Genomic DNA, 26,515 nt, shown 5'->3' on the forward strand with positions numbered 1-26,515 from the left:
GAGATGGAGACAGAACAGCCCTCTCTGTGGAGAATGGGTGGGTCTGTGGAAGGTGAAATCTCTGGCTGGAGCTAAGTGAGGCCCAGAGGGGCTGGAGGAGTCAGGGATCTGTGCCTGGTGAGCATGAATTTTCATATATGTCACCCAAAGAGTCTTTAAATTTAGATCGGATCTGCACTTTCTGAGGAGTCATGAATCATAGAGGAGTTTTTCTGTTTGTTTTTTAACATTTTCTATTGAGTTATAGTCATTTTACAATGTTTTGTCAAATTCCAGTGTAGAGCACGATTTTTCAGTTATACATGAACATACATATATTCATTGTCACATTTTTTTTCGCTATGAGCTACCACAAGATCTTGCATATATTCCCTGTGCTGTACAGTATAATCTTGTTTATCTATTCTGCATATACCTGTCAGTATCTACAAATTTGAACTCCTAGTCTGTCCCTTCCCACCTCCCCTCCCTTGGCAACCACAAGTTTGTATTCTATGTTTATGAGTCTGTTTCTGTTTTGTATTTATGTTTAATGTATAGAGTTTAATAGACTTTCTGTTTCTTCTCCAGGTGTCCTGGCCTGTGGGGAGGTGGGGGGACAGGTAATGACAGACTCACATTGGGATTAAAAGTGAGACAAAACACAGGGGGCACCTGGATTTGAACCAGGGACCTCTTGATCTGCAGTCAAATGCTCTACCCCTGAGCTATACCCCCTGCCCTGGGTGAGTGGTATAATTAATACCTTTGACCTGTGTTGCCACACCAGGGCTGTCTTGCTGGTTAGGATGTCCTGGTCAGCTCTGCTTCTCTGACTGCTGGTCTCTCACCTGCCAGGAACCAGCCCTTCTTCTCCCCTCATCACTTCTATGTGCATCTGGCTGAGGACCCCCTGGTAGCCTTGACCATTACAGGTGGGGAGACCTTTAAAATCACCCAGATAATCCACTTCTGCAATAGCAGTTATTGAGCATCTACTGTGTGTCAGGCGTGCTGGGATGGTGACATAACTGGGACTAGGTGACAATGCCTTCTGCACTGAAAGAAGGTTCAGAGCCATGTCAAGGGCTATTGAATGACACAGAATGTTCATGATAATTGGTCAAGTGAAAAGACAGTTACAAAATAGTGTGTCTATGAGGAATAACATGATTTCAGCTTTTTATATGTGTTTATTTATCTTTCAACTTTTCTATACTGAGCATGTTGCCTTTGGGGAAGGGAGCAGGTAATTAGGTCTATTTATTTATTTACCGATGGAGGTACTGGATCCTCCCTCTCCCTCAGAAACCAGTCACTTCCAAATCCAAACCCCTCCTGGTCTTTCCCTCATCTATCATCTCTGCCACGTTAGTTTCAGGACTTTCTCTTTCTGCTGGTTTTCAGCCCCCTCCCTTCCGCTGTCTTCACTCCTGTTTCACTCACTGGTTGTCCACTATGCACCCAGCTCAAAAGGCGTGATGTCCTATGATGTCCTTGGTTGGACTTAGGGCACAGGGCACCGCTGCACTAGTGGGCCAGGACAGCCCGCTGCCTGTGATCCACACCCAGCGGCTCCCAGGCCACACCTGCCTCCTCCGCCCTGACCCCCTGCAGCCTCCCCAGAGGCCTCTCAAACTTAAAAGGACTGGCACAAAGGTAGAGGGAGGGGCACCCGGAGCAGACAAACTTCGTTGGTGTGTGAAAATAATGAGAGGAACACTCACTCCCCAGGTCAGCTGAGGCTGGCAATAAATCCAGATTATGATGGCCATATTTTTAAAGGCAGAGGAAGGTTTTTATATACATACTTGGAGCAAGATATTCAAGGAAGGGACAGGTTCCAGCTCAGCAATTAAATCATACACGGTGACAGCAGGACTGACAAGGCCTCCCTCCCGGTGAGAGGAAGCTGGTTAGATGAGGGGGACACTGGGGAGCCCTCCTGAAGGGCAGGAAAGAGAGGCGAATGCAGTCTCTTCCAGCGCCGAGAAAGGGGACACTAAGGCCCCTGTGCCTGAAATGGGTACTGACCCCACGTGCCAGAAGGTGTCTGTCCTCTGCAGCTGGGCTTGGACTGGTCTGGCCCTAACATGCCAATGACTGTCCTTGGCCGATTGCTTCCTTTACTGAGTCCACCAACGCAGCGAGCCAGCCAGCAGCAACTGGAGCACTGGTGGCGACCCAGGGACCAGAGCTAGGGCCCCCCTCCTTTCCCTCCTGCATTCTAATTCCCTTATGAAATCGCCCTAACCTTCCATAAGGACGCACAAACTGCTCAGCCTAATGTGCTCACTGTAGGCGAACAGAAGGCTCGAGGGAGCAGTAGTTGGGGTGAGTTCTGGCTGAAAGGCATGTGCCTATTGAGGGCTGCAAGTTGCCCCCCTCCCCCAGGGGTGGCTCTCAGCAAAACTAGAGGTGGTGACAGAGACACAGAGGCCAGGGAAGTGAGAGGCTGGCTCATTATCAGGCAGACTTGCTGCTCTCCCTGCCCCAGCTCCAGAGGCTGGAATACTGCCCTCGGCAAGGGAGGAGAGGGGACCAGCAAACATCTTTGGTAATGACAAACTCTACTTTATAAAGGAGAATGTGTCTCCTAGAGGATAGGCAGGCAGTGAAGACTGGCTCCTGGTGTCCCAACCTGGTAGTCTAGAACATGCCAAGAACCATCTATAACTAACTACTACCCAGACTTAGAGAATCTAGAACCACTGTCTCTCAGGGAGGCTGAAGAGGGGTTGGGAGAATTAGACACACACAGGGCACGTGCAGAGGCAGCGCTTGAAGAGCCACAGTGATGGAGTTGTGTTTCCTAAAGGGAGGGGCGTGTCAGAACACCTGCCTCCTCTCACTCTGCACAAGCAGAGCAGCTGAATTCCAGCACCAGCTTCTGCAGCCAACATGGACAGTGGGTTCCCCTGGAAGAAGCAGACAGTGTGGCCTCATCACCCACGAGAGGGAGTTTTCCACATCAGGCCCAGTGGGACTCATGCTACTTTGCCTATTAATTACCCAAGTGTTTTACCTTACGTGTATGCTGGGAAATGACGCCAACACCCCTTCTTCAAGGAAAATTTCCCTGCCTCATGAAATAGCTTTGCTATCCCAGTAATACATTCTTACAGCATCCATGCATCTTTTCTTCATTTGTCATATGTTTTCATTGTTGTCATATTTGTCATAATTTTCCATTGTTAAAAATTTTTATGAAATATTTGTAAATATCTATCTACCCTTCTTGTTTCAAGAGGCCATGTTTATTTTACCCACCACTGGGCTAGGCCATGTAAGGACATCAGCTTTCATCACTCTGAGTGAGACTGGAAGCTACTGGGGGATTTTGAGCAGAGGGATGACATGCACTGCTTTTCTCCTCTGGCTGCTATGAGGAGAATAAGGGGCCAGGATGGAAACAGGTTTCCGAATTTAGGAAGTGATTGCAATCATTTAAGTGAGAAATAATTGTGGCTTCATCTAGTGCAGTAATGGTGGAGAATGCTGAGAAGTGGTCAGATTCTGGGCGAATTCTGAAGTCGTGTGAACAGCATTTGCCAATGACTTGAGTGCAGGGTGTAAGAGAAAGAGAAAAGGCAAGGACAGCGATAAGGATTTTGGCACGAGCAGCTGATGGTTGCCATTCTCTGCGACGGGGGAAATTGCAGCAGAAATGAAATTTGAACAGGTAATGAACATCAGGAATTAAATTTGGATCATATTAAGTTGGAGCCATCTAGTAAACAGCCAAGTGGAGACGTTGAAAATGAGACTGGAGTTCAAAGGGGAGTTCCTAGCAAAAGGTGTAAATTTCAGAGTCATCCACTGTGGGACGTGGGACTGAGTGAGATCACTGAGCAAATGTGAGCAGATAAGAGGTCTGGCAACTAAGTCCTAGGCCCTCAAATGTTTAGAGATTGCACTGTTGAGGAGGAGCCAGCAAAAGGGTCTAAGAAAAGGTGGCAGTGGAAATAAAAAGAAAACAAAATGAACAAACAAAAAAACCAAAACAAAGAGTGACTGTCCAAAGTCAATTGGAGAAAGCACTCTTGAGAGGTTGAGTCAAAGACTGAGAATCAACATGGCAGGTGGGCGTTGATGTCGTTGACAAGAGCAGTTTCAGTGACGCGGAAGAGATGGACAGAGGAGGGATGTTCTCCTGGAAGCCTTCCTTGGTCCTCCCGATGGGTGGGCCCCCTGCCACGTGCTCCCGCGGCACCCTGCACTTCTGTCTCATCACACATCACACTTTACTGGAATCACTGCAACCTTGTGCCTGTGGGGATCCTTATGTTCAGTGAGGGGCCAATAAATATATGAATGTGAAAAATGTGTGAACAAAAAGGAAAGGAGATAATAGGTGGAACAGTTTCCCAGAGAAAGCTGAAGGGATGGATCAAGAACACAGGATTTTTTCTAAAAAGAGGGAGAAAAACTTGTTCTCTCTTAGGCTGGAGGGGATGAGAATGGCCTAAGGATGCTGGGTGACCTCACATCAAAGGGCCTCTGTCTTCTCCGTCCAGTAGGAAGCAAGGTATTGTAAAGAGAATAAAGGGGAATGCAGGAGGAGGGTGAGACTCATTACTTGAGAAGAAGGTCCAATTTTGCACTAGGCACTATGGGAAATGGAGAAGCGGTGAATCAGAAAGGAATGGAATCATTGCGCATTAGCAGAGGGCTGCCAGTTGAGGCCAGACTGGTGTAGATTTGCAGTGGGACCACCTGTCTGGCTCTACAGTTCACTTCAGCAAACACAGGCTACCCTAGAGCAAAGGTGGAGGAAGTCAATGGCATTGTATCTGCAGAAGTACGGCTGTGTGAGGAAGGTAGACAGACCACAGGCAAAGACCTCAAAGGGGCTAGGAATCATGATTGAGGGGCCAATGGTTGGGCCATAATGGGACAGGTCAGCACAAGGTGGCTCTGGGATCACCAAAACACAAAGAGATGAAGGAGATTGAGGTCAATATGAGAATAACACACAGTTTCATTAACAGCAAGGACAAGGAAATGTAAAAACTAGAAGAGGTATCAGAAAGGGCTTTTCAGATCAAAGGTCTTGAGAAGGAGTATTTCCTTTTTCTTAAATTGAAGTATAATTGACATAGGACATCACATTAGTTTCAGGTGTACAACGTAATGAGTCAATATTCATATCCATTGTGAAGTCTAGTTAACATTTGTCACTATGCATAGTTACAAAAGTTTTTCTCTTGTGATGAGAACTTTTAAGATCTACTCTCTTAGTAACTTTAAAATACGCAATAGAGATTTACTAACTGTAGTCACCACTACGTTACATCCCCATGATTTATTTATTTTATAACTGGAAGTTTGTACCTTTTGACTCCCTTCACACATTTCATGCAACCCCCGGCCTCTGGCAACTACTAACCTGTTCTCTGTATTTATGAGCTTGTTTTGTTTGTTTGTTTAGACTCCACAAAAAAGTGAGATCATATGATATTTGTCTTTCTGTCTGGCTTATTTCACTTACCACAGTACCTTCGAGGTCCATCCATGTTGTCAAAAAGGGCAAGATTTTGTTTTTTGTTTTTTACAGCTGAGTAATATTCAGGAATGGTTCTGAGTAATGATCGGGTGTGAGTTAGGAGTAGATTTGGCCACGAGTGCAGAGCACCCAACATCACAAAGGACTAAAACAGAGCAACAAACCAGAAGAAGTTTCTTTCTCTCTCCTGTAAACACTGACACTCAGATGGTCCAGATTTGACCTGGGGTTCCACAGGGTCAAGAACCCATCTCCTTCTTTCGGGTATTCTAGCCTCCACGGCTTTCATTCCAGAGGTCTCCAATACGACACCTCCCACTTTAGCATCATGTCTGTCTCCTACCCAGTAGGAAGGGGAATAGGAAAGACAAGCTTCTCCCTTTCAGAGGACCCATCACTTTCACCTACATTTCATTGACCAAACCGATGCCTTTTGCCTCCCTTAACTCCAGAGAGGCTGAGAAATGTAGTTTTTCTTCTGTGAAGCCACGTGCCCAGCTAACAACCAAGGAGGATGGAACAGAGACTGGGGGAAACACTCAACTTCTGCTTCACCATGCCTCTTGATAGCTGCAGTGGGGTGGAATTTGTGAGCATTGCTAGAGCCAAGAAGATGGAAACCTTAGCACTGAAAGTGTTGCAGAAAAACGTGTTACAGCTCAGTGTTATAGCTCAGTTGTGACAGCAACCTAGATTCGGGCAAGAAAACAAGCAATACTCAGAGAGTTGGAGAACTCAGGTTTATTATGCCAGCAGGCCCAGAGGAGTTAACACTCCAAGCTCTGGATCCGTCTGTAGGTTTACACAGGCTTTTATAGGCTGCCAGTTTACACTTTGCAGCATCATATGCAAATAAGGTATAATAAAAGTTGACTAATTATGAACAAGCTTTGTAGAAATAGACCAATCAGGAGGGAGAGAAATAACCAATCAGGAGTGAAGGAAATGGACCAATCAGGAGTGAGAGAAATAACTAATCAGGAGTGAGCTCCATGCAAATGAAGTACTACAAATGGACCAATCAGAAGTTAGGGGAATGGACCAATCATGAGTGAAGGAAATAACTAATCAGGAGTGAGCTCAGGAACCAATAGAATTTTAGGGGTAAGTTCCACTTTCCTACAAGTAAGCCCTTTCAGAGGCAAAAAGTGAGATAGAGCCTCTGGGCCAGGGAACCGGATGGTGCTGGCAGGAGAGTAGTGGCCCTGCCTGCGAGTCCTGCCGGTCTTTTTTATGTGGCTTCCCACCTCAGAAGGATCGCTTATGTGATGTGGACACTTCTGAGGACGAAAGCAGAGGGAAGCAAGGAAATATGATTGTTAGCCTGGCTCTGAAATCTTCCATGGAGTTTGCGGAGTCCCCAGCATGGGTTCATATGTCAATGAGGATGAGGAGAGGGTGGATTCAGGAGATAGAGGTGGCTCTGAAGGAGAAGTGATGAGCTGGGACCTAGAAGGGGTGATGTGGGGAATAAAGGATCAGAAGAGGGAGAAAGTGGCCTCCCTGGTTGGGAGATTGAAGAGGGACATCTTCAGGGAAACACTGGCACCAAATTGAAAAAGAGGGGGTTAGAGGGAAAGGTTAAGGAGGAAGGAACTGCCCCCCATTGAATGAGGTGCCCCAAACTGGCTGCAGGGCTAGGAGGAGCGGGTTGCAGGACCCAAAGCAGCAATGAGGAGGCGAGATGGAAGCTGTCGTCAGCAAGATCATCTCCAATATCAGGAGGTGTCCAGGAAGGACAGGGACAGAAAAGGGACCTGCAACGGGGTTCTAAGCCAAAAGTCCAAGTATTGATGAAATTGGAATAGCAAACGCCACCTCCCTCAGGACAAAAGTCCTAATTGAAAAATTCGAGTCCCTTGTTAACAAAATGAATTAGCTTTACTGAAAGGGAAACTGAAGTGTGTCCCTAAAGATGAAAGTTTTGTTTTTACGGGCACTTATGTCATAGGCTGATCAGAGAACTCAGAGGAGACAGAATATTTACAACCCAGGGAGTTAGATGAAGAGCTGCTTGCCGACTTATCAGGTTAAAGTCTCAAGGAAGATTAGACTTGACTGTGCACTGTCTTAAATGACTGTTTCTCTTTTTTGTGTTTTCCTGCCAGTCAGTGTAAGTGACTAAGACTTTCTTGCTGTCAAATACTTTTATTACAAGAACCTGTTTTCAGCCCATATAAAATATAGACTTCTGTTGTTTATATAAACCTGAAGCATCATGAAATGTGTTTTAGATGGTTGTGAGGAAGGTCATAAAAGAGATTTAGTGTCAGGGAAAGTAAAAGTCATGAACTGTACTTCTGAATTACGTGCTGTATCCCTGAACCCACAGTGAATTCTGAGAGCGTCTACCCAAATGTTCAGCTGTTTGTTCTCCAGACCATAGACAGCCATCACATTCTTTGGTTTTGAGATAGCTGATATAATTTACTAGTCCCTTCTACAGAAGTTGACTTTGAAAACTTGAATAAGACATAAAATTGCCTTTAATAATTATGCAGCCAAAACTTTCACTTTCACATGTGGATATTTTATCCTCTGCAACCTGGGTCTGAGAAGGCTTCCTGGAAGCTCTTTAAAAGCTGGTTCTCTTAGCTGCAGACTAGGAGCTCTGGGCAGTGCTCGCCATACCTGGGCTCCACCCCAAATATGCTGATTTAATCTCTCCAGGGTGGGGCCTGAGAAATGGCATGTTTATAGACTCTTCAGGCGATTCTAAAATTTATAGAGTTAAGAACAACCAACTACCATAGTAAAGCTTCACCATTTGCTGGTTCCACAAAAACAAACAAACAAAAAAAAACCCACTTGACATTAATGTCTAATAAGAAAGAAGAGGTTGAAACACAGCACCAATTGAAAAGGTCAAAGACTCAATAGGGGGCACGTGGACTTGAACCAGGGACCTCTTGATCTGCAGTCAAATGCTCTGCCGCTGAGCTATACCCCCTTCTGCTATAGTCTGATTTAATTAATGATTTTCATCTGTCCAACCACACCCAGACTAGCTGTAAACCTACGAGTTGCCACTTCAGGATGGACCTGTCTTGGGAACCGCCAAGCCTGCTGCAGTGGAAGCTCATCAACCTGCCACATAAAAAGCAACCAGCTCTCTCCCCAAAAGCCCTGCAGCCTGTGCCCTCCCCCACCCCCAGCCTACAGCCCCAGGGTGAGGGCAGCAGCCTGGAAGAGCATTGACATTCGCTATAGAATGGCCTTCAGGGACTGATGCCTGTGCCCATTATGATGGGCACCTAAAATACAGAAACTCAACATGATTGAGGTGTCTCTCCAAACCCACTTACTGAAGGCCTGACCCTCAGGGGCCAACATTTGATTCAGAGTATTTTCTGCTCAACTACAGTCTAGGATGCAGTATGACCATCCCAACCTCTGCTTCTTCAGTTAATCTATATGGAGAATCATGGAGAAGGAGCCACTCCTAGAGACAGTCAGAAGTAGGTGGCTGAGTAGATGTGGGAGTCCCCCAGAGCATCAGTAGACCCAAGCTAACATAATTCAAGGACCAAGAAATGCTGCTGGAAAAGAACCACATTTGACCCAGAGGCTTTCTGATCCGTGGGCAAAGCCCCAACCCAGCTGGCAGATAAACTTACTTTGACTGGAACCTTCCATCTCCACAGCCATGCCAAGGCCCTGCTTCTGTTCTTGTCACAGGAGCTGGAAAACTTTCTCTTTTACAAACGGTCTCTCCCACCTATTGGAATTTCTCCACCTTACCCACCAGCTTCTCCTTCGCGGTCTTGGCAGCCCAGCAGCTCCTCCCCTTCGATCCTGGCCAAGCAGCCAGGAAACACTCATTTCTACAACCACGACACTAAAGTCCTCTGACTTTCTCTCATCAGCTGTAGGGCGGACTGCGTGGTCAAATGGAAAGGATGGATGAACCAAAGGATTCCCAGGGGCCAGGGACTAGGCAGCAGCAGGAGCCTGGAAGGTGAGGATTGAAGTAACAGAAGACCTGGGACACCTCTGGGTGATGGTGGCCGAGAGTGTCCCTAGTACAAGGCTGAGGGGGCAGCTCCAGGGACAAAGCCTTAGGCCCCACACATGACGGGGAATCAGAAAAGAGACAAGCTTGCTTCAAGATACCACGTAGGATGAGCTGAGCTCTTAAGGAGGGAACAAGTAGAAGACAGAAAAAAGAAAAGCAACCCTGAGAACCGGCAGCCTCTGCCCGACGAACTTGGGTTTGGGCCCTGAATTTGCACCATTCATCTGGCCTGAGAGATCATAGGCAATTATTTTAAGTTGGACTCAGGTGTGTTGCACCCCAGGCTCCTAGTCAGCCAGAAATCCTCCCTGAAGGAATGTATCAGGAAACAAGCCTCAGAGGATTCTCATGCAAAAGGTTTCAACAAACTTAAGTCTGGGAGAAGCAGTGTAGGCTGGAGGCCAGCAGCACAGACTCTGAAGTCAGACAGCCTGGACCCAAGTCCTGGCTCGGCTATAAAGCCCTTGGGCAGACATCTTCCCTCTCTATGCCACAGCTGCATAATCTGCAAAGTGAGAGTGATGGTAGTATATACTTGATGGATTGTTGTGTAGATTAAATGAGTTAATTCATGTAAAGTACTTGAAATAGGACTGGCACAGAGTTAGCTCTATGTAGCTGTTTGCTGAACAAGTTTTAAAAACACACAAGGAAACTAGCTAACATTTATGAAAGTCAACAGAAATAAGAAACATCGGAACTTGACCTGCAAAGACTCCACATGTGAAATTATTTGAATAAATCAAAGAATATCTTAAAAGAGAGAAATGAAAACTGGATTGAGGAGACTATCAAAGATAATCAAATATATTTGAAAAACTATAAAACTTATCAAATAAGAGTCTAAAAATAGGAAGTGTAATTAATACCATTTCCTTTTATTTACTTTTTATTGAAGTACAACTTACATAAGTACACAAATCTTAAACGTACAGCTTGGTGGATTTTTACATGTGCACACACCGAGGTGACCACCACCTAAATCAAGATACAGAAAATTTCTGGCACCTCAGAGGGTTCCCAGTTACCCTCTCTCCCCCAGAGATAACCACCATTCTATCATCACAGGTTAGTTTTGCCTATTCTTGAATTGCATATACTTGGAATCATACAGGAGTTATTCCTTTGAGTCTGGCTTCCTTCCCCCAACCTCATGCTTATAAGATTCATCTGCACTTACCCACTTTAGCAGTAATTTGTTCTTTTTTATTCCTGTTTACCATCCCATTGTATGACTATACCAGGATTTCTTTATCCATCCTACTGCTGATGGACGTATGAGTTGTTTCCAATTTGGACCCATTAAGAGATATGCTGTTATGAACATTCTTGTAGGTACATGTAGACTCTCTGAGGTCTATAACTAGGAATATGTTTGCTGAATAAGACAGTGTTCTATTTCACCTTTAATTGATAATGCCAGACAGTTTTCTAAAGTAGTTGTACCAAATGGCATTAACGCCAGTGGGAGATGAGTTACTGTCCATCCTCATACTCATCAACATTTACACCATCAGTCTTTTTCATTTTAACTGACCTGTTGAGAATGTAGTGGTATCTCATTGTGGTTTAATTTGCACCTCCCTGAAGACTAAGTTCATATTTCATCTTTTCCTTTGCTTATTGGTACTGGGATGTCCACTTTTGTGAGGTGCCTGCTCAGATCTCTTGTTCATTTTTCTATTGACTTGTCTGTATTCTTCTTAACTATTTTATGCAAGTTCTTTATATATTTTGGGTAAGTTGGCATGCTAGCACCTATATCAGCTAAAATCTTGTATTTTTCCATTGAACCAGCTTTGTTCTGCTAAACTAAAGTGGAGTCTCAAAGAGGGAAAACCAGGACCATCTAGCAGACAAAGGATTCCTCTCTATTTGTGTAAGTTGTATTTTTCCAGAAATTTTTCCTTGTAATGTAAATATTATATTTTCTTTGCACAAAGTCATTCGTAATATGATCCTATGATCTTCTTAATGTCTGGGAAATCATAATAATGTATCCTTTTAAGTCCTTTATATTGGTTATTACTGTTTTCTCTTTTTACTTTGTCAGTCTTGTCTGGGTTATTATTTTTATTATGTTTCAAAGAACAATATTTGCTTCATCAGCCCTATCTCTTGCATATTTGTTTTCTACTTCATCAATTTATGCATTCATCAATTAATCTTTATTACTTTATTTTTCCTTAGGTTTATTTTACTGTTCCTTTTACACCTCTTTAAGATAGATGCTTAGTTAGTGGATTTTCACCTTTTCTTTTCATAATACTGTAGATACATTAAAGCTATAAATTGCCCTCTAAGCACTGCTATGGTTGCAACTGGCAGCTTTCAATAGCTAGTATTTTCATCATCATTTAGTTCAAAATATTTTCTAATTCCTAATTCAACTGTAGTTTCTTCTTTGACCCATGGGTTATTTAGAATTATAATTTTAAATTTTCAAATGTATGGGGATTTTCTAGTTATTTGTTGTTATTGATTTTTAACTTATTTTTATTTTGGTCAGAATATATACTATTTGGAATTTGTTAAGATTTGCTTTATGCTCAGGATATAATCAATTTTTGTCAATGTTCCATGTGTGCTTAAAAAAAAAGCATGTTCTGCATTGTTGAATGTAAAGTTCTTTATTAGGTCAAATTTGTTAATCATGTTCTTCAAATCTATATCCTTCTGATAGTATATCTGCTTGTTCTGTCAACTCACAAGAGGGTTTTTAAGATCTCTCACGTGAATGGATGTTTGGCCATTTCTCCTTTTTATCTGTTAATTTCTGCTTAATATGTCTTGAAGCTTTGTTATTAGGTGCATCAAATTTAGAATTGCTATACCTTCCTGGTGGATTGAACTTTTTATCACTACAGAATGACTTTCTTTATCCCTGGTAATGCTTTTGCCTCAAAAAGTATTTAGTCTGGTATTAATAGAGCTGCACCATACGTAGTTGTCATAGGTGTATCCTTTTGTGTTCTTTTATTTTTAATATGTCTGTATCCTTCTGTTTTATATTTATCTCCTGTGAACAACATATAGTTGGTTTTCTAAAATGCAGTGACATTCTTTGTCTTTTTACTGTGGTTGTGGCATTACATATATAATAGAAACTCTAAATTGAATTTTATTGATATTCAGAAAGGAGAAGTCACACCATATGGCTTCTTAGCCACAGGCAGAGAAGACTGTGTGAGTTCAGGGAAGTTCCAAAAACTCTCAGAGCCTTAGTTCCTCATCTGTAAATTGGGGGAAATATCAGTTGATATGAGGATTAAATAATATCCTTAGGGCAGTTTCTGATCTATAGTAACCACTCATATATGACTAGCTGTTATTACTACGGTTCTGGATAATTCTCACCTTCCCAATCTGGTCAGGCTCCTACCTTTCATTGCTTTACTGGCCTCTTGCTTAGCACAATAAGCATTTGAGGAATTTAATTGAGGGGCGGATAGGTCTCTGGGGTCTTGTTCTCGATCACAGAGAGAGACATGGGGGAGTGGAGACTGCAGGGCTGCAGACAGAGGGCTCCCCGTGGACTTATGTGGCCATGGGACAAAGGGGACGTGCCACAGGAAGAGACCATCCTCAGTGGGCAGCCTGCCTGCTGCCTACAGGCCAAGCCTTCTGCCTGCCAGGGTTGTGGCTTCAACACTGCAGAGGTACCAGTTATGTGTTCATCTGTTGGGTGACAGGGTGTGTAATAGCTTAGAGCTAGTCACGAGTCTGCAGACTAAGAGACTCTGGTTCATAACTCCATGCCCACTACTTACTCTTAATTTTACTCATTAAACTGTAGTTAAATGTCTGGGTCCCTCTCCCCAAGTAAACGGGTAAAAGTGATGGAGATCAGGAACCTTGTGGACGGAGGCAGGGTTCCCGTTCCGAGGCCTCATCTGACTCAGCGGCACACAGCCTCTTCAGCTCCAATTCCATGGCTCTCCCCAGGGAGGCAGGGGCTCTGTTTGAGACGCCAGCCTTTATTCCAGCGCCCTCAGAGACTCAGAAGGCCTGCAGGAGCCCCTGAGTTCCTTGGACTGGAAATGGGAGAAAGAGCAGCAAAAAGAGGAAAAGCCAAACCCAGGGGGTCCTGGAGGTTCGCTGTAGTTGACTGGGTGGTGTGGGAGGTGCAGAGGAGGGAGTGTGGCCTGGGACCTGTCACTGCGTGAGGCAGTGACCTTGAGCAGCGCACATGGGGCCCCACGGCCAACCTCCTCTGGTCTCTCCTCAAACATGCCCAGGCCCTCAAGGTCCTAAGTGAGTGTGAAGTGTTCTGCCTCCCAGACACACCGGGCACCTCCACCCTGAGCCTCTGCAGAAGTGGTTCCTGCTGAGAAATGCCGAACATCCCGGGCCTTGGGAATCCGGAATCACACCGAGGAGGCGTTCTTCTTGCTTCCTTCCTCTTCATCAGGCGCAGGAAGATTTTGCTTTCCCCATTAAAACTACTGGGCCTCCCTGTTCAAGGGGAATAGGCGAAGTCAGGCAAACCCACCCTGCCCCCCTCCACGATCCTGTTCTCTTAATGTTTAAAGGAAGTCACAGAGGGTGAAATTCATTCACTAGCCTTCGCCTCCTCAGACAGATAGGGGCTGTTTCATTCAAATCGTGTGAACTTAACATAGACTCAGGGTTCTTGTTACATAAATTGAGCTTTGTGGGAACAGTTCTTTAGCGACTGAAAAAATCAAGTCGTGTAAGAAGCCCTGTGAATGCCTTTCCTAGTTGGGAATCAGCTTATACCTGATCACAGCATCTCTGCCTCTGGGAACAGAGGGACAGGTCCTCCACCCTGGTGGTCTGGCTCCTGACCTTCTCCAGAGGACATTGGTCCTGGTGTTTCACGTCCACTGGAAGAATAACTCAATATCCACCGAGACCGAAATCATTGCCTTCAGCAGACATTCTCCAAAATCAGATAGTTTAACAATGAAAGGAGTCACACAGCCCCCGTCTGTTCATTGACTGAGGGGAGATTTTGCAGCTGGTAATAACAACTGACAGTTGGGTACTAGGTATTGTTCTAAGTGCTTTCTGGTGTCACCAGAAAACCTATGAGGCAGTACTATTATTATCCACCATCTTACAAATGCAGGCACAGAGGCACAAGAGAGGTTGAGTGACTTATCCAAGGTGGCAGTCTCCAACTCACCCCAGCGAGCATGTGGCAGGCTCTGACCCTTGGAATCAAAACCAGATGTCCCACAGGAACTTTCGAGGGGTTCCTTTTGCTGTCAGATGTGTGCAAGGAATGACTTACCTTTGCAGCTCCAGAGCATGGCAAAGGAAGACTGTAGAAGCCTGTAGCTCTTCTGAAACCCTCAGCCTGCTTCAAGTCTTCACCTACACGTTGTACTTGTCCTGTTAGCACAGCCTTGTGGGACCTCAGCCCCCACCCCTCAAACCTGAGGCTGCCAGTGAGGAGCCTGGGAATTCAGAAATGCACCTCGGCACTCACTGGCCAGCCCAGGACCAAGTTAAGCACCATTTCTCCTTGAGCGTGGGATGGGAGGTGGGGTGTGCAGGCAGGTGAACGGACTATCCACTGGGTAGTCTCTAGACACTACTGTGTGTGCACGGGACTAATGCAGTAGGGGATTCCAAGTCAGGGGCGCCTTCCTGCCCTTCAGTGATTACAGCGGGGTTGAGGAGGTAAGCCCCATACACACCCAGGGACATCACATGGCCACATATTATGCCACCCTGAGAGAGTGGCTCTAGGTTTGTTCCTACAAACCCCAACAAATGGGGATTTCCTAAATCTTCACTGGGGCCCATGTAAGGTGCGTGTGCCTAATTATAACTACAAAATAGCACATAATAAAGTAGGGGGCACCTGGATTTGAACCAGGGACCTCTTGATCTGCAGTCAAATGCTCTACCCCTGAGCTATACCCCCAGTGATGCTAGTGTTATTTAATTAATACCTTTCATCTGTGTGGTAACACTCAGTTCTGCAAAATCAAGTTATAGCTCTCCTCTAGGACTGACTTTTTGGAAGCTGCCAGACCTGGCTCATAGTAAGACATCTTCCTTCAGGTCTGTAGCTTTCCAGGCCTCTGTCCCTGGGTGGGGTCATCAACGGGGAGAAAAGGAGAGATGCTGCCTCTCAACCCCATATCCTGTTTCTCTTTGCCTTTTTGGTTTAGCCCGAGAGCTGGCCAAAGATCTGCGAAACTACCCACATGCCACTACCTGGGCTCCCAGCCCTTGGTCTTCGGAGGCCTGACCCCACTGCACTGTGCCAAACTGTTTTGGTGGAAAGGAGAGGGGAGGGTGATAATTTAGGGTTACCATTTTTTGTCTGTTCCTGGGAAGTCAGCTGTCTCTACAGCTCTCTGATCTGCCCTGAAAAAGCCCAGCAGTCTGCATCAGAGTCCCTGCCTTCTCTTCGAGGATCCAACAGAGCTGGAGAAATGAGATACAGATAAAATTTTAAAAATCCAGATGCCATGAAGGGATACCCAGAGTATTAGTGCAGGAAGACATGAGAGGAAGCTCTCCACCCAGATTGCTGTTCTACAAGGGCTGACCCGTAGCTTCCAGTTTCAGGGGGTCCTAATTGTCATGGACGGAGGAAAATGGAAAGAGTAACTGCTTCCATTAATAGAAAACAGTCAGACAGGGGGCACCCGGATTTGAACCGGGGACCTCTTGATCTGCAGTCAAATGCTCTACCCCTGAGCTATACCCCCTTACCTGCTGTAGGTGTCTAATAACCACCTTTTACCTGCCTAGTCACACCCAGGACTCCTATAACATATTGAATGTTTCTACTTATTTCTAGAGAGCTGGTAAGACCTGTAGCTTATTCCTCCACAGACTCAGCCCTAAGAGGTCTTCCCTCGGGTCCCAGAGTCCCATCACCCTATCCCTTCACAGGCCTGCATCTCCCCCTCTTCCTCAGCCTGTGATGACAGCAGCAGCCCAGAGGAGCTGATGATTACTACTGGAAGGGCCTGTAGAATTCACTTGCCTGTTCTTCTCTTGTTCTTCACTACAAAACAGCAAATGGAAGAGATCCTGCCCAGCCTCTTTGGGCACACACGCAGTACCTACACCATAAGGTGCCTCTCCAGGCTGTGCATCTGTGCCTAAAACTGGGGGCAGCTGGGGAAGTTGGTGAACATCCCAATCCCTAACCTGGATCTTTTTAATTTCCCTGAAATTAGTGATAACCTCATGTTTCTTGGGCTAATATTTTATGTAAGTTAACACTGCAGCTATAATTATATTTTTGTTGGCTATTATTATTCCCTTGTTGTGGAAGGTAAAACCTGCCAGGGATTATGCAGGACTGGCTTCATATTTTTGCCTTTTTTGTTTGTGAGTGTTTGGAGAGGTTGTGTGGATTGAGAGGCTTCCCAAAATAAGAATTTCAAGTGAAATAAAGCAGGGACTAAACTCACACACTGAAATCTGATGCAGGGGTGAATTGGCTAGAAGCGCCCCCACGTGGTCATGATGTAGATTTATTGACTTGAAATAAGAGTGCCCTCAAGAGACAACTGGTCCACCATCCAGATGCTGCCACAAAGAATAACTAAGCACCAATTAGAACAGAACAGAAACCACTGCCTTTGCCAGCCTTCCTCCACTATTCAATGGTCAGCACTGAAAGACTCTCTAAAGGCAGGTCACCTGGTTTATCTTCCTGAGAAAACATGTTGCAACTCATTCACCCCATGGGTGAGCAAGTCTCTGCTGCTCAGATTGGAAGCAGACATCCCACAGTGCATTTCCAGGGTCCCTCTTCAAGGCACGTGACTGAGGTCCCTGCCTGAATACAGGGGGCAGGGAAGTAGCCCTGGGCATGGCACAGGGCCTCATGGCTGAAAGTGGCTTGCCGCCAGTCCCCGACAGTCAGCGTGCTCCCTTAACAGCCCCCTCACTACCCTGTCTTTAGTCCCTTCACTCCGTGCAGACCCTGCGGAAGCAGCTCAGGACCACGCGCCTGGAGTCCTGGGGGCCTTCTGCAATGTGGCCCTCTGCTTGGTAACGGGGGAGCATACAGGAGGCATCAAAGCTCCCCTTTCCCCCTACGGCGGTGGCTATGTGTTGTAGAGACGGGACATGTTCACAGGAAAAGGGACATCTGCAAGGCTCTACAGATAAGTGTTCATGGTGCGGGGGTGGGGACGGGGGGTGGTCAGCCCTGGGGAAGTTCACCTGGGGCTACAAGAAGCTAGAGGCTTCCTGGCAAAGATCCAAACAGTGCATCCTCTCCTCTGCCCTAGGAAGGCTCAATTCTATCGGACCCAGAGGTGAAAAGGCATTTCTTCAATTAGTAGAAAACTGAAAGCAGGTTGTTGGAAGGTGGAGATATTGAATAATATCCCCTGAACTGAGAAGGACCTTTAAGACTGAATAAGGAAGCAGGCAACTCCATAAGTACAAATACGAAGTTTATTGTGGATTCCTTACGTCCGGGTAGGATCTGGTGGGCAGCGATCCAGAAGCATCTGCAGCTGGACTCTGTGCTGCCGACAGGGGTACAGGGGATTTAAAGGGGCCAAAGCTAAAGATAGAATCTGACTACCACGGGAGAAGCACTGTTGGGAACCAGTCCCCTGTGCCCAGCCCCCCTATCTCATGACCATTATGCAGACCGTTAACCATCTGTGTCAGCAAAAGGCATTCTTGCAGTGTTCGTATCAGCTGAAGGCAAGGGTCAGAGTTGATAGGGAGCTTACCTGTCTTGGGCACATTCCTTGTGAGTGGGCTAAAACTCAGTCACTGCAGAAGGGGTGGGGGTGGGACTGCGGGCCTCAGTTGGAGCTGACAAAATGGGGTCAGTGTGGTTCAACCACACAGGCCCCTCACTTGTTATACCTGTCTGATAAGCACCCGTGTGGCCGCATCAACACCTCTGTTTATTTTCCGTCAGCCCATGAGGACAGCTCCACTGCCAGCTAAACCCTCCCCCGATGCCAGGACCCCATCCCACCCGGCAGCACCGCAGCTTCCTCCCCACCCCCAGCCAGTTCATGGCAAGGCATCTAAAGCCACTGCTGTTCTCCCAGAGGGGCGTTTAGAGCGACCCAGGACACAGTTGCTAAATGTGGCACCCGGGAAAACCATCTGGTGTCCTGTGATGTGGATGGATGAACAGGAAGACGGCCCAGCAAGTCCAGGTCTCTAGAAAGAGGGCCCAGGAAATGTGTATGTTTACATTCCCACAAGTTCCAGGGGGTTCTAACGCTTCCGTGAACCTTGAGTCCACATATCACCTTAACCACGTGGTCTTCGCTAGAACCACATTTCTGATTCTGGGACTTTCCATTGCCCCAGCCCAGGAGGTGACCTAGACCAGCTTCCTTTCTGCCCGCATCTCCCTCACTAACTAAGAAGAGCCAACCCGAAGGGGCCACTTGGTATAAGTCCTAAAATCAAAATTATCTCAGGGGACACCTGGATTTGAACCAGGGACCTCTTGATCTGCAGTCAAATGCTCTACCCCTGAGCTATACCCCCTTGCCTATTAGGTGTGCCTAATAAAAACCTTTTCACCTGTGTTGAAATGCCCACACTCACTGTGCTCTGAAATTTCCACTGACTCTCAGAAAGTTCTGCAGATATGGAAATCTTACCTTCCAGCAGATTAGCATCTTTTGGCACTCTTCTTCCACATAGATTCCTCCCCCCTAATTTTGACCCCCCCCAAAACTTTCTCTACTCACAATCTTTCAGTCTCATTTTTCTTGGTACCACTTTGAAGGCCCCTGCTGGAAAAATCATTGCTAAGAGCTGGACCACCCCTGCCTTCCTTCCTCACCTCAGCAAGCTCCATCTACTTTAAACTTGCCCCCAGCACTGTCTTCCTCCTCCCCACCCTCCCCCTCTCCCCTGCTGGGTGGATGAGGGGCATAGGTGGGGCTCAGTTGCCCAGCTCATTCTCTTAGCACTTCTTTCCTCTTACCACACCTATTTCTTGGCTTTCAGCAGGGTCTTGACTAAATCCAGACAAATTATTTCAACTTTTTGCCTCAGGGGCCACAACCGCCATCCTGGGGCCTAGGAAGCAGCCTCAGCTGTCCCAAGGGCCCTTAAACCAGAAGGTCAGCACAACTGGAGCAGCAGGGACTTCCCTGAGAATCAGGACCAGAGATGCCTCCACTGGGCGAATCCCTGGCCTGAGGCACAGCACTGCGGCCCTAGGAAGCGAACCTAGACCCTGGCCAACACCACCCCAAGATCTGAAGGCCACGTAGATCCCAAAAGGTGGTGAAAGTGCCTGTTACAGCTGTGTGCAGGAGACCAGAGCTTGGAATACACAGGGGCTTGCAAAAGAAATCCAGGACAAGGGAAATAGCCTCTCACCATCCATCAATTTAATTTAGTGACATGTTTTTTACATTGTTGGAAAAGTAAAAAGATAGTCTCTCTGTATCTTTCTGCAGTGCCTAACACAGCACTAAGTGTGAAGTCGCTATGTCATAAACATTTGTTGGATGGAAGTAAAGATAGCAAAATTAGCGAAGACGTCTAAGTATGGAGTAAGTGCAAATTATCTCGGGTACCACCAGCCAAATGAACACTGCTGGTATTTTCATGTCTGTTTATCTAAACTTGAGCGTGTACATTTCCATGCATTGGGGTTCCCTTCTTTCTTGCCAGAGATGAGCCAGTTCACAGATCGTGACGCATTTTCACCTAGCACTCTTGCACGTAGGTCTCCTGGCTCCCTTGGAAATGTTCGCCTCTCTTGTTGAAAAGGAAAAAAAGCAAGGAAGGAATTAGGGAAATCCCCATATTAAAATTTCTCTTGCTTAAAAGAAAAATACTCAGAAAATATCCATCGGAGGTGTCTGTAAAACGAACGAAGACAAACACGTCCACCAGGCATCACACCCAAAGGGCAACATCATACGGCTTCTCCTGAGAACTGGAAACAAGGCACGGATGCCTGTTAGCAGTGTTTCTTTCTTTCTTTTCTTTTCTTTTTTATTTTGACTCCTTTTCTTAAGAAGAAATCTTTCACATCGAGCCTGTCCTTCAGAAGGACGCCCCTCACTCAACAGCTTTGTGCATATCATGACACTGTCTACGTAACAGTAAACACCCTCCTGTTAGCAGTGTTTCTATTTAACATTGCACCTGGAACCAAATGGTATAACTTACAAAACCTATTTTTTGAGCAAACGAGTAAATATATTGATATTTGGGGAGACAGGGTTCTAATTGTGAGAGACAGGAGATATAAATATGGACTGGAGATGGGTAAGGAAGAACTGTGGAGCTGGCCTGGAATTGTCAGTAGCTGTGTGAATACACACGTGAATACACAAGCATACACACACACACACACACACACATGTCCTAACTCTGCCCTCTGAAAAGGCACTAGAAACAACATCTCTGTTGCAATGAGCACTCCTAATGTCCATATCATGGTTATTAAATTAACCATCATTAAAAAGAACCAGAAACTTGAAGATTTGGCTGATTCCAGAGCTGAACAGGAAACCAAAAATGTAATTATGGAACATATTGTGCCAGAAGGTAGGAAAGTACTGAAAAACTGATGGAGACATGTCAACAGAACTCAGGGCTATTTTGAAGAGACTCACTACAAGCTGAATTTGGGACAATTTGAACATCAAAACAAATGAAGAGAAGAATGTATTATAGCTTATTAAATTAAAGAATCCATGAATCCATGTTAACAAGTTTTTTTTAATTTTAGGTAGAGAGGGGAAAGCTTTACAAAATCTTTACAAAAAAATTAGCTAATAAATGTGAAAGGAAGGATAGAAAAATAAGATCATCATTACTGGTAAAAATTGATTTAGATAAGAATCATTAATGGTTGCTAAATTGTTCAGATGAAAACTGTTAGGGAACCGGATATAGAAAAATCTGTCAAGCATCACTTCAATCAATTAATCAAATTCAACCTCATCAATAGTGTGGCAAACTAACATCATTTCCTCTTGATGTAATGCACTGAGAAGGACATATCATCATCTATGTAGTCATTTTGCTAAAATATTGACCTTTAATTTAAATAATGAGGAAATAATCAGACAAATCTTTTCTCCCCAAAAGTAACCACTATCTCAGCTTTTAACGCATTTGTGCCCTATATTTGGACTTTACATACACTGTCTCCCAATGTTATTTTTGTGAGATCCAGCCACGCTGTGATATATATGTGGACTGCAGGAATATTCTGCAAAACAATAGGTTCAAACCCTTCAAAAGTGTCAATTTCATGAAAGAGAACATTAAACTAGAGAATGATTCCTGATCAAAGGGACCTTAAAACAGGGACAGTTAAATATGATACCTGAGCCTCGACTGGACCCTGCATTGGAAATAAATGAACTATCAATGACATTATTGAGACAATTGAAAAATACAGAATATGGATTGCATAATAGATGATTGGACTGTATCACTGATAAACTCCCTGAGTGTATTGTGGTTGTGCGGGAGAATGCCCTTTTCTTAGAAAGTACATGTTGAAATATTTAGGGTGCCAGGATGGCTTCAACCAACTTTCTCATGAATTGGGAAAATATATAAATATATATACAGAGGGGCAGGGCCAGAAATAGTAAATGTGGCAAAATGCTAACCGTTGTTGAGTTGGGTAAAGGGTATAAAAATTTTCATTGTACTTTTTTATAACTTTTCTATAGATTTGAGGCTTTTCAAACTGAAAACTTAGAAAAAAATTAGTTTTAGAACTTAATTTAAAAACAAAAAGAAGGAAAAAACATTACCAGTACCCAAAGACCACCCTCTGCATCCACCCAATCATAATGTCATCTCTCCAGAAGTGACCAGTATTCTAACTTCTGACACCATTTTTGGCTTATTTTGAACTTTATATGTCTTTCTCCCTTTGTTATGTTTGTGGCATCCAGCCATGCTATTGTATGTAGGAAGTTTGTTCACTTTCATTGCTGTATACTATTCTGCTATATGAATATTCATTATTTATTTAGCTAAGCTACTAGTGAAGAGCGTTTGGGTTGCTGCCAGCTTAGGGCTGTTAGGAAGAAGCAGATATAAAAATTCCTGTATGTGTCTTTGAACACATGTACACACTTCTGTTACGTATACACCCAGGAGTAGCCTTTCTGCATCATAGGTATGCAGTTATTCTGTTTTGGTAATTAATGACATAAATTTTCCAAAGTGGCAATATGTACCAATTTACTGGCCACTTGGATATTGTTTTTTGTGAAGTGCTTGCTCCAGTCCCATCTTCCTATTGGGTTGTCCTGTCTTCTTCCTCACTGACTTGTAGTCATTACTTTTATATTTGGAGGTAAGTCCTTTGTTAATTACACACCTTTCAAGTATCTTCTCTTTGACCTTTAGCTTTCTCAGTAGTGACGTTTGATGAGCCAAATGCTTAATTATATAGTCTGATTTATCAAGCTTTTCTTTTATGTTTAGTGCTTTGGGAGCTCTCTTTAGTAAATCTTTACCTTTTTCCCAGGCCATAAAGATATTCTTTTATAGTTTTATTCCAGAAACATATTGTTTTATTTTTTAAGTGCAGGGCTACAGTCCAGCAGGAATTGCTTTTAGTGTCCTGGGTGAGTCTGGACCTTTTTCCCTTATGGTTATCCAACCAACTCAGCACTGTTTGTTGGGAAACATTCTTTCCCTCACTACTCTGCCACACCGAGTTTGTCATCAGTCAGGTGTCCACATGTGTGTAGGTCTGTTTCTGGACTTTCTGTTTTGTTCCATTGATCTGTATGTTTATTACACATCAATACCACACTGTCTTAATTACTATGTACAGTGTATCTGGTCTTGCGATTCCTCCACCTTTTCCCCCTACTTCATGAGTGTTTTGCTGTTCCCGGTCCTTTGAATGGCCACACAGATTTTAGAATCAATGTATAAATATCAACCAAAAATTATGTGATTTTGGTTGAGATTACTCTGAATCTGTAGATTAATACAGGAGGAGAAAGGGTATTGTTACTTTAGCTAGCTCTTCATTCTGTTAACTTAGTATATCCTACCATTTTTTAGGTCTTTAATTTTTCTCAGTAATATTTTATAGTTTTTCATAAAGAGATCTGTACATCTTTATTTTTATTCCTCAGTAATTGTTTTTTATGTTACTGAAAATAGAATTGTTTGAAATTTTTCTAGCTTTTAAATTTCTGTCATATAGAAACAGAACTGATTTTTGTATATTCGCCTTGTATCAAGTGACACGTGACATGGTAAATTCACTTGTTAATTCAAATAGTTCTTCTGTATATTCTTTTGGATTTTCTGCACATACAATAATATCATCTGTGAGTAATGACAATCTTATTTCTTGCTTTTTGATCATTTGTTCCTTTTATTTATTTTTCTCTCCTTATTGCACGAGCCAGGACATTGGGAACATAGTTGAACAGAAGTGGTAACACAGGTGTCATTGCCCCTTCCCCAATCTCAGAGGAAAATCTTCCAGTATCTCCTGATTAAATGTGATGCTTACTATAGAAGTTTTCTTGTTTTTTTCCTAGTTAGAAATATTTTATTTAAATGTGCCAAATAAAAATCCACATTTCAGACCATGGGATATTTATATATTCAACAAAAATTTATATTATCTTACTGCAGTGAGTTTAGAGAGTAATGGTTCAGACCCGTTTTAATTAGATGGTTGAAACACCTTTCCCTGGGTTACACTTTACTGACATCACACATCCCTTATAGTAATGTAAACAAAATAACTTTTCCCTAAAAGGTGAACTTGAGAACTTCAGTCCACTCTCACAGGACTTGCACTTTGCCAGCTTCTCATGGCGGAATGACTTCTTTTTGGAGATGGAGACCTGGACTTTGATCAGCTACTTCTTGGTCATGAAAGAGACCGGGATCTTTTTTTTATTTTTGTTTTTGTTTTTCAAATTTTTTTAGCAGGGGAAGAGGTAATTAGGTTTATTTACTTATTGAATTTTTAAATTGAATATGTAATGGAGGTACTAGGGATTGAACCCAGGACCTCAGGCGTGCTAAGCAAGCGCTCTATCACTGAGCACTACCTCTCCCCCAAGACCTGGATCTTGATATTGACCTAGATCAGGATTGGAAATACCTTGATCCTTTTATAAAACCAGATCAGGTCTGAGTGAAGCTGACCTTGACCTACAAAGAGACAGATCTTAATCGCTGAGGACATGCTGATCTTGACCTCCTTCCCTGCTCCCGCTGCGTGAGCAAGAGTATCACCTACCTCCGGATCCTGAATGTGATCTAGACCGTGACCTGCCTCTTCCTTGCCGGCTGTAGCGGTGACGATCATAAGTGTAAGTAACGTGCTTTGTTTTAAGCCACCAAGTCTGTGGCTATTTGTTACAGCAGCAATAGCAAACTACACTGTCTATTAAGAGTACTCTCAGAGGTTTTTTATCATGAATAGATGCTGATGTTTTCAAATGCTGTTTCTGCATCCACTAAGATGATTCTATGATTCTTCTCCATTATTCTATTGATGTGATGAATTATATTAATTGATTTTTAAATGTCAAATCAACCTTGAATTCCTGGAATAAATCTGATTGGCCATGATATTTGATCCTTTTAGGTACTGCTGGCTTCATCTAATTCATAAGAGAAATTGGCCTGTAATATTCCTCTCTTGTCTTTTCCGGTTTTAATATCAATGCTACATTGGCCTCATAAAATATGTTGGAAAGCAGTCCTTATTTTTCTAAGTCCCTGGAAGATTGTATATAAGATGAGTAGGTCTTCCATATTTGGAAGAATTCACCAGTGAAACCGTCTGTGCCTCAAGTTTTCCTTCTGAGAAGGATTCTCATTACAATCTATTTAATAGATATAAAAGGATTCAAGTTTCTATTTCTTCTTGGTCAGTTTTAAGAAATTATATTTTTCAAGGAGTTTGACATTTTTCTTGAAAATTGCCACTAACTCTTCAGATTCCTTGGCACCAAGTTGGTCAAAATATTCCTCTTTCACGTCTCCTATGTCTCCAGGCTCTGAAGTGCTCTCTCATTCAGCATCCTCTGTTCCCTCCACATGCCTGCCTTCTTTCCCTCTTGATCAGTCTTGCTAAGGGCTCATCAGTTTTTTTTCACTGACCAACAAGCCTCTCTATGAACATTAATTTACATTCTTATCCATATTATCTCTTTCCTCCTACATTCTTTGGGTTTAATTTGTGGTTCCCTTTCTAATTTCTTGAAATGGTTGCTTCTGTTATCAATTTTTCAGCCTTTCTTCCTTTCCTAATATATGAGTTAAAGGTTTTAAATGCCCATCTGAGTATGATTTGGGGTGTAATATGCAAACTTTACATACATTCTATTTTCATCATCATTTGTTTCAATGCACTTTCTAATTTCTGTGAGTTATTTAGAAGAGTATCGTTTAATGTCCTGTTCACCCATGCTTCAGACAGTCTGATCCCTGTCTGGAATGTTCCTCACCTGCCCTCTTGTCTGCCTAGCAAATTCCTACTGACCGTACACTTCTCAGTTCAAGTTGTGTGATTCCAGAGGCCACCCCTGTGCTCACTTCGGCAGCACATGTAGTAAAATGGGAACGATACAGAGACCAGCATGGCCCCTGCATGAGGAAGACATGCAATTTATGAAGCATCCCATATTTTTAAGTCAGAGAAAGACAAATATTATATGATATCACCTATAGGTGGAATCTAAAAACTAATACAAATGAATCTATTTATGACACAAAAATAGACTCACAGACATAGAAAACAAACTTATAGTTACCAAAGGGGAAAGGGAGAGAGGGATAAATTAGGAGTATGGGGTTAGCAGATACACACCACTACATACAAAGCAGATAAACAACAAGGATTTACTGTGTAACACAGGGAATAATATTCAGTATCTTATAATAACCTATACTGGAAAATAATCTGAAAAAAACTATATATACGTGTATCACTGAATCACTTTGCTGTACACCTGAAATTAACACAATATTGCAAATCAACTATACTTCAATTATTTAAAAAAAAGAAGCAGCCGCCCTGACTCCCAGGAAGGACCGAGCACTCATGC

General features: G+C 43.8%; 6 non-coding genes across 6 annotated transcripts; 1 reads left to right on the forward strand and 5 right to left on the reverse strand.

Moving 5' to 3' along the window:
• Positions 1–645: 645 nt before the first annotated feature.
• Positions 646–717, reverse strand: TRNAC-GCA (transfer RNA cysteine (anticodon GCA)). The gene has a single exon. It is a non-coding gene; the product is annotated as a tRNA-Cys (tRNA).
• Positions 718–8,363: 7,646 nt separating this feature from the next.
• Positions 8,364–8,435, reverse strand: TRNAC-GCA (transfer RNA cysteine (anticodon GCA)). The gene has a single exon. It is a non-coding gene; the product is annotated as a tRNA-Cys (tRNA).
• A 6,889-nt stretch (positions 8,436–15,324) lies between these two features.
• Positions 15,325–15,396, reverse strand: TRNAC-GCA (transfer RNA cysteine (anticodon GCA)). The gene has a single exon. It is a non-coding gene; the product is annotated as a tRNA-Cys (tRNA).
• A 724-nt stretch (positions 15,397–16,120) lies between these two features.
• On the reverse strand, positions 16,121–16,192 carry TRNAC-GCA (transfer RNA cysteine (anticodon GCA)). Its single transcript has one exon. It is a non-coding gene; the product is annotated as a tRNA-Cys (tRNA).
• A 2,707-nt stretch (positions 16,193–18,899) lies between these two features.
• TRNAC-GCA (transfer RNA cysteine (anticodon GCA)) lies at positions 18,900–18,971 on the reverse strand. The gene has a single exon. It is a non-coding gene; the product is annotated as a tRNA-Cys (tRNA).
• Positions 18,972–25,995: 7,024 nt separating this feature from the next.
• LOC123616794 (U6 spliceosomal RNA) lies at positions 25,996–26,098 on the forward strand. The gene has a single exon (XR_006724826.1). It is a non-coding gene; the product is annotated as a U6 spliceosomal RNA (small nuclear RNA).
• Positions 26,099–26,515: the final 417 nt, after the last annotated feature.

The sequence above is a fragment of the Camelus bactrianus genome, chromosome 7 (genome assembly GCF_048773025.1).
Source record: "Camelus bactrianus isolate YW-2024 breed Bactrian camel chromosome 7, ASM4877302v1, whole genome shotgun sequence".
Taxonomy (NCBI): domain Eukaryota; kingdom Metazoa; phylum Chordata; class Mammalia; order Artiodactyla; family Camelidae; genus Camelus; species Camelus bactrianus.